This window comes from Antedon mediterranea, chromosome 6 (assembly GCF_964355755.1).
Source record: "Antedon mediterranea chromosome 6, ecAntMedi1.1, whole genome shotgun sequence".
NCBI lineage: Eukaryota > Metazoa > Echinodermata > Crinoidea > Comatulida > Antedonidae > Antedon > Antedon mediterranea.
The window spans coordinates 285,711-299,311 of NC_092675.1; positions in this window are offsets into that span (position 1 = coordinate 285,711).

Consider the following 13,601-nt stretch of genomic DNA (forward strand, 5'->3'; position numbering starts at 1 on the left):
TTAAATGGCAATTGCCAAACATTAGACCAATGGAAAGCACTGTCAATGTCTCTTTGAAATAAATCCGCATCATCAATGTTATTGACCACTCTATACAACTTGGTGTCGTCTGCAAATAAACGTATACTAGATTCGACAACATCAGGTAAATCGTTAATGAAGATTGAAAATAAGATTGGGCCCACAACGCTACCCTGTGGAATTCCACTTAATACTGGAGCCTGTGATGACAATTGACCATTGACACTAACTCGTTGTGTTCTATTTGACAAATAATTAGAGAACCATCCTAGTAGATTTCCCGTAATACCAAAACATTTCAATTTGACTAGAAGCCTTTGGTGTGGCACACTATCAAAGGCCTTTTTATAGTCTAAATAGACACAATCAAAGCTATCATGGTTATTCAGGTTAGTAGTCCAACTCTCCAGGACATCAAGTAGTTGTAATGCACATGATCTACCTTGTCTGAATCCAAATTGCTCATTGCACAAAAGACCATTACTCTCAAGATACATTACAAGTTTATCCCTAATAATCCTTTCCATCATTTTCCCTATGACCGACGTTAAACTAACCGGTCTGTAGTTAGCCGGGTCCTCCTTTTTGCCTTTCTTAAATATAGGTATTACAATTGCCTCCTTCCACGATAGAGGGACCTTCTGATCATTGAATAATCTAGTGAATATTAGACTGAGAGGGTAAGCAATTTGATCCTTTAATTCAATCAAAACCCGTGGGTGAAAGCCATCAGGGCCAGCTGACTTATCTATAACTAAGTTAGACAACAGCTTATGAATATCTTCTACATTAAACTCAATATCTGACAAGGAAGCCTCAATCTTTTTTATCAAGATTCGGAACATTCGATAAGTTCTCCTTACAAAAGACACTGCTAAAAAAAGAATTAAAAGACTCGGCTTTATCTTGGTCATCTACAACAAGTTTACCTTCAACATTTCTAAGAGTAGGAATACCAGATCTGGTGTTTAACTGAGAATTTACATAGCGCCAAAAAGACTTTTCATTGACTTTAACCTCATTTGCAATCTTATTTTCGAAGATGATTTTAGAACTCTTAATCAAATTGACAGTATCATTCCTTACTCTAATGAACGTGTTCCATTTGACACTAGCAGTCATGCCCTTTACGTTTTGCTTTGATATACTGTTTCCAGCATTTATTCTTCTGTTTAATAGACTTATCAACCTCCTTAGTATACCACAAAGGTCTCTTAACATTTCCAGACAAGTGTTTCTTACACTTTGGAACAAACTGTTCCATACCTCTAGATAAGATCTCATCAAAAGAACCGTGCGAGTGTAACCCGTCCTTATCCAATAACTCAGTTTCCCAATCGACACCATCAAGAAAACCACGAAACTTATCATAATCAGCATGGAAATAATTTCTGACCTCTTCCACCTCTTCTTTGATTAAATTAACTGGAATTTTAAATCAAAGTACCATATGATCACTCTTACCTAATGGTGGAGCTTGAAGGACCTCACTAATAGAATCCTCATTAGATGTAAGCACCAGGTCCAGAACATTGGCCTGTTCTCCTATTCTGTAACGGGTTGGGTCTCGTACATGCTGAGCTAAAAATAAGTCATTAATGGTGTCAAAAAAATTATGACTATTTTTACCATCTTCACCAGTCACATATCCTAGCTCCCAATTAATACTCCTATAATTGAAATCTCCAACTATAATAAAATCAGAACAAGAAAAGGATGCCACTTTTCTAAACAGAGAAGACAAAGCAGAATTATTGACACTAGATCCGGCGTCACTTCTATACACACATCCAATTAAAAAGGTGCGATCCTTGACTTTAATCTCAACAAACATGGATCCCTCAAACAAAATATCTTTAAACAAAACCGGAGTGGCAGACATCCCATTTCGAACATAAATAACAACTCCTCTACCAGATGAAAGCTTTTCATTTGCCGGGCAAAAACATCTGAAAACCAGGGATATGAAACTCTTCTATAGACAATTCAAAAAAGTACTTCTTTGGTAGAATCTCAGTCAAAGCAATGATATCAACTTTCTCTGAAGATAAACGCAACAGAAGCTCATTCTTCTTATTTAGAAGGGAATCACAATTTGTATAAAATACATTAAAAAAATCATTAACATCTTCTGACTGCGTAGAACTTACATTGTTAGGCAGTGTTCTCTTCCGATTGGGTAGTGCTTTGGGAACGAAACCGAGTTATTTTCCCCCTTCTAATTACCAAGTCTTTTTCCCCTTTGCTTTGCCTATCCCTCAATATGTCCCTAAGTTTATTATACTCATCACGTTCCTTTATTGTTCTATCATTACTTACTGCGCACTTTTTTTGTATAGCAATTTCAAAGGCATCTCTTTTGATACATTCCTCCTTGAAAACTACCTTTATAGGGCGGCACCCATCTTCTCCGTGTTTACCCACCCGGAAAAATGTCCTCATTTCGACCTCTAGGTCAATATCCTCGAAAATACCTGTCAATTTACTGAGGTCATCATTTTTTCTTGTATCCGAGTCATTACTCTTGGACTCATCTATTCTATATAGCATCAAATTAGATTTTCTTTTCAATCTCTCATTTTCATCCTTAAGTCTATTTTCAATTATTGTCTTAACCTCCTCATTATTAACAACACTAGATGACCGGGATAACTTTTTAATATCCTCTTTATTGATCTCTACCTCAGATTTAATTGCTTCAATTGTTTTAATCATGGTTTTTTGTGTCTCATTAACATTATTAATAAGACCCATGAAATTGCCTACTGAGACTGAGCAGCTCCTACAGTACCAAAAAATGGATGAGTCATCTTTGGATAGCCACTTATATTTGGCTTCATTAATTTTCTGACAATCTATGTGGAACCATAGCTTACAAAGACCGCATAAAACCGATTTGCCACCAGACATAAAATGGCCACCACATGAACCACATTCGTCTTCACCCTCGATATCTAATACCGTTTTATCAACTGTGCCTCCTGCATTACGTGATCTAGGCTTTGGCCTGGCACCTTCATCTTTGCTTTTGGAAGCCATGCCCTAACTGCTTACACAACCCTAGGCCTAGCGAAAGACAATCTAAAAAAAGAAAAATCTCACCAGTCCTTAGAATACACTAAGAGCTCAAGCAGAAATTTGAAGCAATAAGAATAGGAATAATGATATGAAAGTAAAAGATCGTAAAAAAAACAACTTACAAACCCCGCCAGCAATAATAAAGAAATTTCCGACTTCAGAAACACGTCCCACTACCATAAAGCGCGCACAACAAATTTAAGGGCCTAAGCCTAGCCTATTCCTTAGCGTATGGAGAGGCTAAAGGCCTGGTATAATCAACAGCTAAGGCAAGTAAAATAAGAGCACAAGCAACAATTGAATAAAAGATGAGCAAAGGGAGTTTTATATTATTTAAGAAATACCAAATCTATAAAAAAAACTAGCAAACAAGATTCAAAGACTTTCCGATTACAGATTCGTCCAACCACAAACCCAGGCCTAGCAAAGACAATCTCAAAAAATCTCTCCAATCGAAAGACAAATCGAATAATACAAGGGCTTAAGCTACATTTGTAGCAATAAGAAGAGTAATGGAGACTTTATGTAAGTAAAAATCGTGAAAAAACTATACAAAACCAGCAAACAAGATTCAAAACTTTTACAACTTCAGAAACACGTCCAACCACCATGAAGCGCCCTCTGTCAGACATTGCGAGTACTACTGTATAAAATGGTCTATTGAAATAAAATGTCATCCTGTACCATAACAGATACTGGTAACAATTTAGTAGATTTAAACTTGTGACTTCACAATAAGCACCAACCAAGACCACAGAATCTCAGTTGAGTAGTAGATTGTACAGAGTGAAGAAGTTCAATCAACATATCCACTACAATATCATCATTAGCTTGTTGAATGAAAAACCTCTTCAAAAGGTTCTGCTCTGCACTTTACTAAAGAGAAAATATCAAAAAGAATGTAGTATTGTTTATGAATTATGTATGAATGTATATACTATACACATATCAAGCATTACTTATTTCAACTTAACAAAGCTATAAGTGGTTCATTCTTCTTAATTAACTTATTTGTGTCAAAATAAAAAAAACAAGCGTATTACAGAATGCCCTTTGTAAGTTGACATAAATAATGCACAAATGTTCAATGTTTATATTCCTAATTGACATTTTAATTAGTGCTGTTGGTGTATGGAAATAAAACTAAGAACTATGGATATATTGGAGTTTTAATGACTACATGATAAAGTTGTTTATACCATTTTTTATAAATCTCAGTGGCCTCTCATGATTACCGTTTCAAATCAATATATGTTGGTTCCAGTGATGAGTATGTGTGCAGATCTTTAAATGTCTCTCTAGAATCTGGCAGAGGTGGTGGCGCTACAGCATTTTCACTATCAGCAGTTGGCAAACTGATCTCATATACTGTATTAGATGGTTTTATTGGCATTGCAACATTATCATAATCAGTCATGTTCGTCTCTGAGGAAACACCCACTTCCTTGTTCTTCTGAGAGTAGTGGGACCTAAGATAAATGAATTAATCTTCAACAAACAACATTTTTATTATTTGAAAAAAAGGAAAAAAAATGAATAAATGTGCATTCACTATTATACTGTGGTAAACTATCGTCACTTTTGAACACAATTAGTTATCGGGTCAGACTAGGAACCCACAACCTTCAGATCCTCTCTAGACAGCAGAGCTTGAGCTGATGGTTAGGGTTGGAATCGAGCAGCAGGTACAGCACAGGGTGATAATCATATGCTGTGGAGTATGTCAGAGTAGGGCAAGAGATTTGACCAAATACATACCTCACTGCACAGTAGCCTTAAAATGGTAACAACATTGATTTAAATAATCTATGAATTATTAAGGTAAAATTAATATACCATATTTAAATAAACCTTAAATAAGTTATTTAAATGTAATATTAAGAAATATAATCTTTATATAAATTTATATGAAAAAGAGGTTATCTCAACAGATTTGAAACAGATTGGAGAAATTGTATGATTCGTTTTAATATATAGAAAAATATACACAGTAAAAACAAAAATATAGGTTATTAGGCAACTGATGATTAAATGTACCGGTGTTAGTACTGCAATTTACACATGTTAAAACAAACAAGGTATAAATAATTTGTTTTAATTTAAATTTAATCGTTATAAGTGATCAAAGACAATTATTCAAGCTAAGTTTTCAAATCCCCAGATTAAATTGCAAGCAGAATGAATACAGTATTTAAAAGCGATTATTATATGCTAAACTTGTTGAATTACAACAGAAGTCTGTAATATATCAAAAACTACTGTTAGGCTGAGACGTCACCTAAAGAGAAGCAATAATAGCCCAAATAAAAATAATTGTTTAAGTACAAAACCTGCAATAAAAAACCAAAGTTGGAGACATCATCAAAATAATGATGGCCTGAACAATTATTATTGCTATCAGGTAAACTGGTACTGTGTTACAGGATGTGTCACATTTACCTTCAAAAGTAAATACAACATTTAAACTGTTCAAAAGCATGTTATAGAAAACACTTTTTATAAGTGATACATGAATATGTAATGCTGTAGGATAGTAGAGAAAACACAACATTGCTATATGTCATTAGTGCATGGTTATAGACCAGTATTTTCAATCAGCATCAAAAGTAACTTTTGGAAGGTAAACAAATATACTTAATATTCATCACAAATTTGTTGAAATTTTTGAAAATAGTCTTCCTTGATATTGATAATAAAATACATTTAAATTCTTTTATAACACACCTGGTTGTATTCTTGTAATTTGATTTGTTAATTACCCATCACGTGTCATTTGGAATTAGCCCTACTTAACGGAAAAGTGATATCTATGTTATAAACATTTTGAGATTTGTTTCCACAAGACATTGTTGACTGATCCTGTTCGAAAATCAACTTGTCATTGGATCATTGCAGCAGCAACAGCATTGCGTTTTTGGCTGTTGATCAAGCTCCCTCCCAAAGCTTGATCGAGCTCCCTCTCAAAGTTGATCAAGCTCGATCTTCTCAAAACTTGAAATGATCTCCCTCTCAAAGCTTGAATGAGCTACCTCCCGAAACTTGATCAAGCTCCCTCTCAAAGCTTGATCAAGCTCCATCTCAAAGCTTGATCAAGCTCCCTCTCAAAGCTTGAACGAGCTCTCTTACTTACAAATTTTAACCATCAGCTCAGGAAAAAATTGATTATAAAAACTATGAAGTGCTTTCAAGGTTTATTATACTGTTATAGAATGAATACGTAAATTACGTATATTCATTACGGTAATGAATTATGTACTTAAGTTAATGAATTATGTACTTAAGTTAATGAATTATGTACTTAAGTTAATGAATTATGTACTTAAGTTAATGAATTATCTACTTAAGTTAATGAATTATGTACTTAAGTAAATGAACTATGTACTTAAGTTAATGAATTATATACTTAAGTTAATGAATTATGTACTTAAGTTAAATTGTACTTTAAATTTAAGCAAATTTAATTACCTGCAATGAAATTCCTTTAGGTAAGGCATAGTAAACATTTATAAAGCAAAGCTTATTAAATTGTGCTTGGGCAACAGATTTGTTTTTTAAATGGATAAGACAAGTGAAGACCTATTGCTGGCAGAGAAGATTGATTGGGTTTTAGAACATAACATTGTTGGTTTATATGCTGTTTTCTTTGTGAATTTCTGATTTTTTATTGAGCAGTTAAGTTTTTTTAAAGTTGGACAAATGCTGAATTTAATTGTTTTACCTCCAAATGAAACTGTAAATTCACAGCTTCCCATATTTCCAGCAATATCTGTAGATGTGCAAGTTACATCAGTTGAATCGGCATCAAATAATGAACCAGAAGGTGGAGTACAAGTAGCTGACAGACCAGTATCAACATTGTCACTCACTGAGGGGTCATCCCAGGTCACTTTGAACTGATGTACAACACTGTCAGGACATGTTACAACTGGAGTTATACTATCTGGCATTTTGTCATCTGAAATTATATTATGTAAGATGTGTTTTAAATAACTTCTCTGGCATTTATTAAAATTAAGAGATTATTTCAAAATCATAGAAAAACAAAATGCATTGAGAAAGGACAACATTTGCCTTATCTGATTTATCTAAGTATAGTGTTAATATGTAATGAGGAGACCCTACTACCTAAAACACAGAACTGAAATGATTGGCAGACAAAAGATTGTAACAGAAACTAAGATACATATACACATTAATGGTAGTACAGAAGTAACACTTACCATTGACAGTTACTTCAAATAAACAGATTCCTACATTACCAGCCATATCCACAGCAAAACATGTAACATTAGTTGAACCAATATTAAATGATGAACCAGAAGGTGGAGAACAAGTAGCTGATAGACCAGTATCAACATTGTCACTGACTGTGGGGTCATTCCAGGTCACTGTAGTTTGGCCCAAGGAGGTATGTTCTTTAATATTACCAGGACATGTTACAATTGGATTCTCACGTTCTATGAAAAGATTTTATTACTGCATATTAGATTATATTTTGGTTAATCAATAATTTAAATAATAAAATGACTTAGATATATCCTTTTGTGTCAGTTGCAAAGAGATCACCACATTTCTAAAAGTAGTTGCATGTGGGTGGAAAAAAGTGGACATCTCTTGACAACAAGAAAAATCGTACATTTATTCCCAACAAACATTAAACTGAGCTATTGTTTAAAAATGTATAATTTCCATTTTGTAGAAGTAGATTTACCAGTTTCACATCTGGTTCCAGTATAGAGGCTTGGACATGTACATGAGTAAGATATACCAAAATCATTACAAGCTCCACCATTATGACATGGAGAACTGGCACATGCACCAATTCCTGAAAAAAGAGTTGATTTTTAAAGATATCATAACACAACTAAACAAACTCATTAAATTTCAATACATGAAACTACACAATTGTTACAAATAAAAAATAAATCATATAGTATCCTTGTATTTATTTTGTAGACTTACTAGTTTCACATCTGGTTCCAGTATAGAGGCTTGGACATGTACATGTGTAAGATGTACCAAAATCATTACAAGTACCACCATTGACACATGGAGAACTGGCACACGGATTGTTTGCTAAAAAAAAGCAGGTTGAATTGAAGAGCCAAGTTAAATAGAAAAGTAAATCTTTCATTGATTGAATAAAAAGTACAAAAGAATACAATCAGGTGTGTAATAACAATTAATTAGATATTAAAACATAGCGATTTTTTCCTTTGTGTATGTAAAATGTTTCAGTATACTTTAATGTAACCTCAGTTATATTCAATCAGAAATACTGTATCATTATCATTAATGTATAGGGATCCATGTACAGTAGCATAATTGTTGCAGAGTACAAGATCATTTGAAACACATTACTGTATAAAAGAGGAAAAACATACCTTCTGTTACTAAAACTGTAAAAGTGCAATCACCATAATTAGTGGCACTGCATGTTACAGTATAAGAGCCAACAGTAAATGATGAACCAGAAGATGGAGAGCAAGTGGCAACCACGGCAGGGTCAACATCAAGTATTGTTGGTGTATCCCATGTCACAACTTTAGTTGTTGAAGTCATAATATCACTAGGGCATGTCAAATCTGGTACAGGCACTTTAAGTAAGAAAAAGACTAACTGTTTAGTTTGCCAATTGTCACAAAAAGCATTGGCTTAAAATGGCTGGCTTATGCTGGACCGACTCTCAAATTCGGGTACATTACCGTAAGTAATCTGCATATTTCACATACAGTACACATTCAGTGGTATGCAAATTTTAATTTGATTTAGTTAATAATTTACATTTTTTCTTGTTCACATAGATTAACAATAACAATCATGTGAGAATTACTGAGTGATAAAAGCTCTGTTTAAAAGTGTTTAAAAATCAACATGAAATGATGGTGGTACCTTATCAAATGTTAATTACCTCCATAAACATATACTTCACAAACAATGATCTCATTAATATTACTGTTGTATAAAGAAACATATTGCCCAATCTTGGATGAATTGCAGTCTACAAAGTAATAACCTTCGGTTGTTGAGGAAGGAATAGATCCACAGATGTTAGTTGAAGTAAGGAGTGAACTGGTATCACTAGCAACACGGATCTCAAGGCCAGTAAGTGTACCTGAAATAAAAATGCCACAGAATTAATTTTATAATAGAAAATCTCTCTGAGAAACTGCAGTCAGAAGTAGAATAGATTTTCAAGTTTAAATTGATTGATTTACATATGAAAGACTAATCTAAATAATTTGAGCTCAAAACTTGAGGTAGATCGTTGGGGGAGTCCTAAAAATCCATAATGCAAGGTTAATTTTTTAAAGATTTTAAAAGTTGCTATCTTTGTAACTTGTGGCAAAAATTTTTAAAATGTTTACAGTTCAAGCTGAACGTGCATTAGAACCATTCATTATCACCATTAGATATCACTTTTCCATGAGATAGAGCGAATTCCAACAGATGTGTAAGTTAACCAATCAAATTGCAAGGATACAATCAGATGTGTTTTATATTCGTGGACAGAATATCTCATTTGTTGTTGAAAACGGTTCTAAATACAGGGTAGTCTAAAGAGATTTTAATACAAAATATACATTCCTTCTTTCTAGAAATTATGCTAATTTAGATAAACAGGACAGCCTAGCTATTTTAGTCTGCCATGTATATCTAGGTATTGTGCATACACATTTTTGGAACTTTTAAGCCTAATAGAATACTAGATTTGAATTCATCACTTTATCCTCACGACAAACGCCACGTGCACGTACGTTAGAAAATGCGCAAAGAAAAAGATTACATCATTATGACATATGGTATATGTATGCATTTTATTTGAAGCCTCATGGTACCACCATGATGCAACGTAAGTAATTAAAATAAATAATATTACGAACCTAAAGATGCTGGGTATACATAAACATCATCAATGCTGTATGTATCTCCTAAATCAACATACCAAAAAGCAGCCCCTGTAGAAACTTTAAATATAAACAGAAATATATTATTCTTCAATCTTCTTTGAAAAAAATACTAGTAATATGTTTTTATATTTTATTTATTCATACTTAACAAGTAAATCCAAATAGAATGATAATATTATTACTTTTTAAAAATAAACATTTATACTACTATACTAGTATAAGAAAAATATTGGTCTGTGTTTTTCCCTTTTTCTATAATTTTTGGTTAATGTCAAGATACAGTATAGTAGGTAAGTTTATATATTAAAAAAATAATAAATAAGTAATAAGTTATTTTTTTAAAAAGCCTGGAATAACAATCTCACCAACAGTACGTGAACATGAACTACTGTCACCATCAACAGCTAAACCAGCATGATATGATATACCGTCAGAGGAATAAGTTGTACTCTGGTATGCAGGCTTGCTAGTTGCCAACTCCGCTGTAAAGAAAACAATCATTAGTTGAGTTTATTTTTTCCCTATTTCACAAACAAGTGTAATAAGAGCAATTAGAGAGTTGTGACATCCAGCCACCAGGGGTAATCGCTGAAACGTATTCTAATTTCATCGAAAATAAATTTTGACAATTTTGACCATTTTATGCGCGCGTACGCAAACGTTATACATGTGCTATGCACATAATTGTATTGCCATGATGAAATATGACCTGAAATTTATGAGTACCACATTTTGTTTAATTGCGATTTATGCTTGTGAATATATGATTACAAACGTGATTTCGTTAAATCGAGCATAGACTGGTATTTTTTTATTGCGCACAATGAAAACATAACCCCATTGATTCCTGCCATAAGGAATATACTCTGAACAATTGACTTAGCTAGTTGAAACTGATATCAAGATAATTGACTAGGACAAAATACTGCTAAAGAAAGAATAAATAAAGATCCTGACAGAATCAATAGGTTATGTGCATGATAATGCATATAACCTAATTAGATAGAGTCTAAGTTTACATATATTTTCCAGCCTCTCTTTTGCACTCCCACTATCCTTTAATCTGCCTCAAACTCAGACAGATACAAGGTACAGTATGAATAGATATGAGTAGGGTAGAATTAATTAGTCAAATTGATTATTTTTTTATTCAAATTGTGCAAATCGGTCTAAACAAATAGATTGTAAAGAATTTTTTCATGCTGTCAGTGGAATGTAATAATTGATTGGTAAATTAAAAATTGCTCATGCACATTTTCAAAACCTCATGTATAATATATAACACCGATTGATTTGACTGGTTCGTTGGAGTATTGTGGTATGTATTTCAGATTGAAATCAAGTAACTTTATTGGTTTGATTAGGTTCAATTCTTGGACAATTTCTTTTTCTTTTTAATTCATTATTGTCTTTTAGTTGTCTTTACCCACCATTTGATATGTTATTTTAGGTTATAGAGAGTCTGCCGGAACTGTACCAATTACATTCATTTCTTTTCCCGATTGTTTTGTGTAGAACTACTGTATAACAATAAAATAAATGTTATTATCTATGTTAATTTAATGATATTCTCATATATGAAATACAGCAACAATGTTTTGGATAATCGATTAATAATACTGCAGTAACTTTGATTGTAAATTGTTTGTTAGAAATGTGTAATGAATCTGAGGTATGAGAATAAATGAAAATACTATATAATATGAGTTTAAATTACTGCATAGATCTATATGTATAATCAGATATAAATAATTGTTAATTTTCATTACATTCAAGCAAACCTCTGTCTGTGTGATGTACAAAATGATATCATTACAATGTTATTGTCATGTTGGATTATATTTTTAAGAGCTACTTCATCTGCTTCCTTTTTGTATGCGTTTTTGATCAAAGTTCAATAAAACGTTATAATGTATGGACTCAAAAAATAAATACTGATAATTTGCATCTTTATCGAGCCAAGTTGTGTATAGTAAGTAACTGTATACACAAACTTTTTGCCGAAAACAGGAATTGGTAAATCTATTACGAACTGGCTGCCTCCTCTACGCCTAACTAGTCTTAAATGCTGGGCAGTTGAGTTCCGGTGCCGGAATCCTAACCACGGCGATATTCATATTAAGAGAATAATATTCTAGTAAGATCTTTGTCTTCACCAGGTCCTACTTTACGCCATGGCATACCACTGCAGAGGGATCCATAGGCTGAGAGAGTAGTCTAGGCCGGGGCCCAGAGAAGAAGCCTACAGAACAGTTACACACAGTAGTACAGCATTAGTTGGGCCTAGCTAGCTTGGCTAATTACTTAGCCTATATTTGTCTACGGATTTTACACGGATACTTACTGTTTTGAGATGAACTGATGAAGCAATGCTTAAGTAGAAGTAACAAAAATAGTGTGAACCTTTTATCAAACATTTTGACATAAATTAACACTGGTAAAACGTTCACTAAAATCAATATTTTCATATTTTTCGTGATTATTATTTACAAATACAGTACTGTACTGTACTGTACTGTACTGTGTATATACACAGGCATGTACAACCGCTTTATTATTTCCGGGTGTTATAGCGCCCTCACTTTCTCTAAACTTCAGGGCTAGTTCTTGAAACAAAACTAAAGTAATTAAATGCCATTTCATAAATCATCAATCCATAGTTTCCCATGTTTCATAACTTTTTTTTAAAATATCACATTCTTATCAGTGATTAGACAGGCTATTTCAAATTACCCACAGTAACAGTCCTATTCTTTTTGTACATGTTATCAGTGTACAGTCAGTGTAATTTTATGTCTTTTATTTACAGATTTTTATTTACGAGTTATATCAAAAATCATCCACCGCTATTGGTATACCCACCAACTTTTTTACATTTTCTGGAGAGTATCCGGTTCAAATACTTTAACATCTGACAGAGTTTTGCCCAATTAATCTATTGGATTTCATTTATTCGTCTCAAAAAACAGGGAGAGTACAATTAACATACAATAATAATAAAAAAGAGAAAAATGAGACAGAGAAAACCAAAAGTGAACCACTTAAATACATAAAGGTCGTATTATGCTCCTCAATTTCCTAAATTATAAATTCCATTGTTGTTATTTATTTTACTAGGAAATATTTCTCTATATTACTTTTATCAGAGCTCCGCAACAGATTCAAAGTTTCCTTTTCACTGACTACAATGATTGTACTTTCATTTTATTTTGCAATTATATTTCATGTTGTACAAAAATGAAATAAAAAAATATATTATTATTTACTAAATCACTGTTGAGTGGAAACCATAAAACATACAAAAATTACAATATAACATTTGACCATTAAAGTATCAAATATCTGCCTGAGCTTTATTCCCTTTAACAACAAAAGATCTTATGTAAAGAAATAAAATTAAAATATTATAATATAATTCAATTTGTAAACAATTAGTATTTAGTTATTTTTAATTATTATTACATATATTTAAATTATTTATTTGGTTTTATTCATTTACAAAATTTATATTTGTTTTGGCCATTATCGTATTCGTAGTCATTTGACTTCAGAGTTGTACAAAAAAACACCTGATGTTTGTGGTATCTGATA